At 36.0% G+C, this 5,181-nt stretch overlaps 1 non-coding gene across 1 annotated transcript; it reads left to right on the plus strand.

Annotated features, from left to right (window-relative positions):
- The first annotated feature begins 4,705 nt into the window (after positions 1–4,705).
- Positions 4,706–4,811, plus strand: LOC118989271 (U6 spliceosomal RNA). The gene has a single exon (XR_005066984.1). It is a non-coding gene; the product is annotated as a U6 spliceosomal RNA (small nuclear RNA).
- The last annotated feature ends 370 nt before the right edge of the window (positions 4,812–5,181 follow it).

The following is a 5,181-nucleotide window of genomic DNA, read 5'->3' on the forward strand; positions in this document are numbered from 1 at the left end:
ATCCAATTAGAATCTGTTCTTTTCATAATAGGACACAATTGGAAACATTGGTTATATTACCAAGGGTTTGACTAGGATGTCATGTGCATAAATGATGTGCCTACAATCAGCTATGACAAGACAGTTTTAAGGAACTAATTTTGACTTTATGGAACCAACAAAACCACCTGGTATCTTGCTTACAGCATTACAAGCCCTACCGGGTGAGTAATTGAGGTGACTTCCTGGCAGGCCCAGGAACATTTTGAAATTTGGGGACCTCAAAGAAGAGGAATTCACCCAAATCTACAGATATTCCAAGTAATACCTGATGGTAAGTCTTTTCTTTGGTTTCCTAGCCTTGAGAGAACTTTTAAAAGTTCAATCTGGGATTCCATATGAAAAGTTCAAGCAAAACTAACTTAAAAGAAGCCTAAATGGTCGATTATCATTTTTGCCCCACTTATATAAATAATAAGGCCAAATTTAACAAAACTAGACATATTTTGTTAACAAATTAGTTTTACTTTGATTAACTTTGATATAAATAGAAGCAACTGTGGAAAGAAAAATTTTGAAGTGTGAGGGGAATAATGGGGGAATGAGTGGGAAGAAAGAAGCAAAGGAACATGAATAGAGGATTCATGGAAATGGAAAATGTGTGGGATTTACTGTGGAAGTGGGGAAGGACAGGGTAGGGGTGAGCAATGGGGAAAAAGACAGGACAACTGTACCTGAACAACAACAAATAAAGAAATAAAGAAACAAACAAACAAATAAATAAATAATTTTTTTAATTTAAAAGAAAACATTTTGATTAAATAGGACACTATAGCACACTCTTGTAGGTATTAAATTTTAGTCCTGTTCACTGTCTTTGAGGTTTTGCTATCTACTTGTAAAATAGACTAGATCCAGACTTCTAGTTTTCTTAAATATCCAGCTATGACTTTCCATACTAATATTTCCAATTTTCATCCACCTCCTACATTGGACTCACTAGGATCAAAGACTGCCCTCGAACTTTGCTGAAAAGAACCAGATGGCAGCCAAACTTCAAGGCCTTTAACATTGGGTCCATATCACCCTACTAAAAAGGGCTCTTTCAAACTCTTGGAACTGTACACTAGCTGGAAATCTAAAATTAAAATTGATTAAGAAGGTTCCTCCCCAAAAGCAGATGACTCTCATGTGGACAGCTTTCCCAAGATCTCAGATTAAGATCTTCATCTCTAATATAAAACCTTTATTCCTTTTGCCTTTTTAATAGCTACTTTTTCTCTGTGTTAATGCATTGGAAGGCAATGCTCCTTAATTTTGACAACTATTACTGAATGAAGTGCTAAGGCCATAGCTGCACAACAAAGACCGTAGGCTTTCTTGGTAAGGTGATTTTAGATAAAGCATTGTTTTAGATTGCTAATTTGCTGAACAAGAAAAAGTTTGTGCCACAGCAAGTACCTTCTGCCATACCTGAATTAACATCTCTGATATTATTGCAAATAAAAGACACTGGCAAACAATGCAGTTGGCATAAAACAGCTGATGTGCCTTCAGGGACATTCTTTGTCTTATTTAACACCAACTGGCTTGGTTCATGGTATTATCCTCCTCAAAGTCATTATTGCTGTCTCCCTGGAGTTTCCTCAAGAGTCTTAAATATGTGTTCACAATCATTAGCAGTGCATCAGATGATCTCACTTTACTTGGAGAAACAGAAACAAGATGAATAAAATGAACAACAAAAACAGTTCTTCCTGACATCATAACATACAAGTTTCACAATGAAACAAGAACAACTTAACCCTGATGGTAACTGAGAGTGACACTAATACTCCAATTTTTTCAACCTCGTATGTATGAGAGAATGACCAAAAGAGGTGAATTGTTAAATTAATTCAACTGAGATGGCTCTAATGCCTTAGTAACCTACAGAATCTAAACTTGAAATGCCTCAAGTTTAAGAAATAAAAATAAAAGGGCAATCCCTTGCAAACAGCTAAGCTCTCCTAAACAAGACAACTGTTTAAGCTATTGCCTATCAAATCATTTCCTTTTCTCCAAATAATTTTCTCCAGTCCCTTATGTACAGAAGTCAATGGAGTCCTTCTAACAACTTCTAGTTTGGTGCAGCCTGATTTGAATACATTTTTGTTCAAATAAACTCTTAAAATTTAAAATATGACTCAGTTCAAAAAAACCCTCAAAGTTTCATCTCTGACTCATTCCAAATACCCTGTATGTCCTCTTATACCTATTTTCCAAATGTCTCACTTTGAAATTCTTTTTGTGAACTCCAAGTTGATGACTGGATAGTGGAATTTCATGTGAAGCATAAGAATAAAAAAATGAGTTAAGCTAAGTCTCTGAAAACATGAAAGAGCACTTTTGTGCCCCAGCGGTTTGTAGATGATTGATTTGGGTTACTTGGAGGGCAGAAACATTTGTGATTGTTGATGGAAGAGGAAAGTGAGCAACAGGTTAACAGAGAGAGAGAGAGCAAAGCGGAAAGGGAGCTTTGCAACAATTCACTAAGAAATCTACAGAAGATAGGAAATGCAAAATACTCCAATCAGTTTCAAGAAAGTTGGAAGCAGAACCTTAACAGAGCAAAGAAAATGAACAGTGTATGGGAAGGAAAGTGATCAAGTGTGTCAGGAAAATGAGAATAGGCAGCCACAGGTTTGACCTGGGAGCTGCTCTGAATAGCCTCTGGTAATCATACCCTTAATGAGTACCACCCAAAGTTTATGTTCATTACAAAGAACAAAAAAACTGAATGGTTTTTATAGCCAGAATTGCATTCACAGAGGGTATTATTTTAGTGGATGTATGCTATCATTTTGCAAAAACAATAATATACTACAGGTTTTAGAAATGGAGTTTTTCAGATGACCCTCTTTTTTAGTAGGACAATTTTCCCTGGTACTGGCGAAAATTGAACAATGGAATCTTTTACTGAATTTACCTGGATGAGAAAATTGTGCCTACCTACAAAAGGTAAAATGCCAACAACATGAAATGTGCATCTATAATGTTTACCTGGAAAAAGTTCAGATATTGTTAATACAATGAGAATGGTTTGCACAACACCTATGCAACCTTGTGGCCAAAGACAATTACCTGGAAAGCACATGCTTGAACTATAACAACTTCACTGTACTATTCAGTGGGGGCCTTTGAGTGAGCATGTGTATTGTGTTGCCATTGCATTAAAAATGACTGAGAGAGTTGAGCAATGAATCTGCATCAAATTTAGCATTAAACTCAAACATTCTTCCTCAGAAACTGGATGATTCAGAAGGCTGCAGCTATGGACAACTAGTGATTGGCAGCTTCATCACAAAAACATGTTTGCTCATGCGTCACATCTGGTGCCTGGTGCAGATTTTTTGGTGAAACATCAAATCACTCAGGTGACTGAGCTTCCCTGCAGCCCAGATTTGGCACCCTATAACTTCTGGTTTTTCCTAAAACTAAAATCACCTTTGAAAGGGAAGAGATATCAGAATAGCGATAAGATTCAGGAAAATAAAATGTGGCAGCAGATGGTGATGGGAGAACTGTGTAAGATGCCAAGGTGCTGACTTTGAAAGGGACTGAGGTATCATTGTCCTACATACAATGCTTCTTGTATCTTGTATCTTTTTCAATAAATGTCTCTATTTTTCATATTACATGGCTGGATACCTTCTAGACAGACCGCATATTTGCTCACTTGAACAATTTACTATGTCTCCTCTACCTTTGATATTGCAAAGGGGAAACCACTAATTTCCACTGGCATTGTAAAATTTTCCTAGCCTTTAAATTGGTTCTCTTTTGCTCTTTTTTGGTAAAACTTCACACAGTCAGTCACCTTCCAAAGTTTATTTTGCTGGGAATTATTTGGAGGACAAAAGTTGCCAGGACAAAGTTTTGTGCTTTGTGTAAATAAGACCTTATTTCTATTATCTTTAATTTAGCCATGAGCAATGAATCTGGAAACACAAATATGAAGTATATTTGTGACGACTTTGTGTGTCCTCTGATGTAAAATCCATTCTCTCTGGAATCAGCAGAAACCCTAAATGTCATGTGCAGATATCTTTGTTTCACACTCATCTATGCCTGCATGACTAATTCATTGATTTCATAAAATGCTGTTTGCCAGCATCAGGCTGGAATTTCAATCTTAAATTAACTTTTTTAAAAAAGTCAAAAACAAAACTGTGAATGACATTTGCTGGTTTGAGGAATATTATCAGCTCTTCTCCATGTCAGATCCCTTTGGGAGTTATTGGTACACATGTGAGTAAGAAAGAACTTAGGGAGGGGCAAAGTTTTCTATTCCACGTCTAGTTCAAAGCTGCCCTGTATAGTCTATAACCTGAGATTTAAAAGAAGAATAAGTAGGATGTCAAGAGGATATGAGAAGATAATTAAAAAGAAAAAAATGTAGAAAGACTACAGGTAGATTAATTTTTGTTGTTAGTTCTGTAAGGTATCTACAAATCTTCCTGCAATAGCTTGGAAATACCTGGAATTAAATTGCCTTTAGAAAAAGGAACATAGAATGGTTTAAAGATTATATAAACACTTTAAAGAAAAAGACATTGCCTTGTCCTTATCCTCATTAACTCTACCTGACTCATATTAACATGACTAAAGAAAAAACATTTCCATCTTGAGGGGATGTTGAGGGAATGGACCAGCAAAGAAAGAATGAGTTAATAGAAAATACAATGCTCACTTCAGCAGAACATATGCTAAAATTGGAACAATACAGAGAAGATTAGCATGGCCCCTGCACAAGGATGACACAAAAAATTCATGAAGCATTACATATTTTTAAATCCACAGAATCAGAACAAATCAATTTAACAAGTTTTGGCTAACAAGAAGAGTCTCACAAACAATGAGAAGACAAAGAAACAATTCCCCAAATGAAAGGAAAGGAGGAAGCCTCAGAGAGAATATTAGATGAAATAGAGGCAAGTCTACTATCAGATAGAGAATTCAAAGCAGGAATTTCAAAGAGCTCACAATGAGCTAACAGAAACTGCAGGGGAGCTACAATGAACTCACTGCAAACTATATCAACATGAAAAAGGAAATAGAAACCATCAGCAAGGGCCAAGAGGAAACAAAGAATAAAATTTCTGAACTGAAGAACACAGTAGAAATAATCAAAAGCAGGATCGATGAAGCAGAAGATCAGAT

Source organism: Sturnira hondurensis, unplaced genomic scaffold, assembly GCF_014824575.4.
Source record: "Sturnira hondurensis isolate 20B ecotype Veracruz unplaced genomic scaffold, ASM1482457v3 Scaffold0006464, whole genome shotgun sequence".
Lineage (NCBI taxonomy): Eukaryota > Metazoa > Chordata > Mammalia > Chiroptera > Phyllostomidae > Sturnira > Sturnira hondurensis.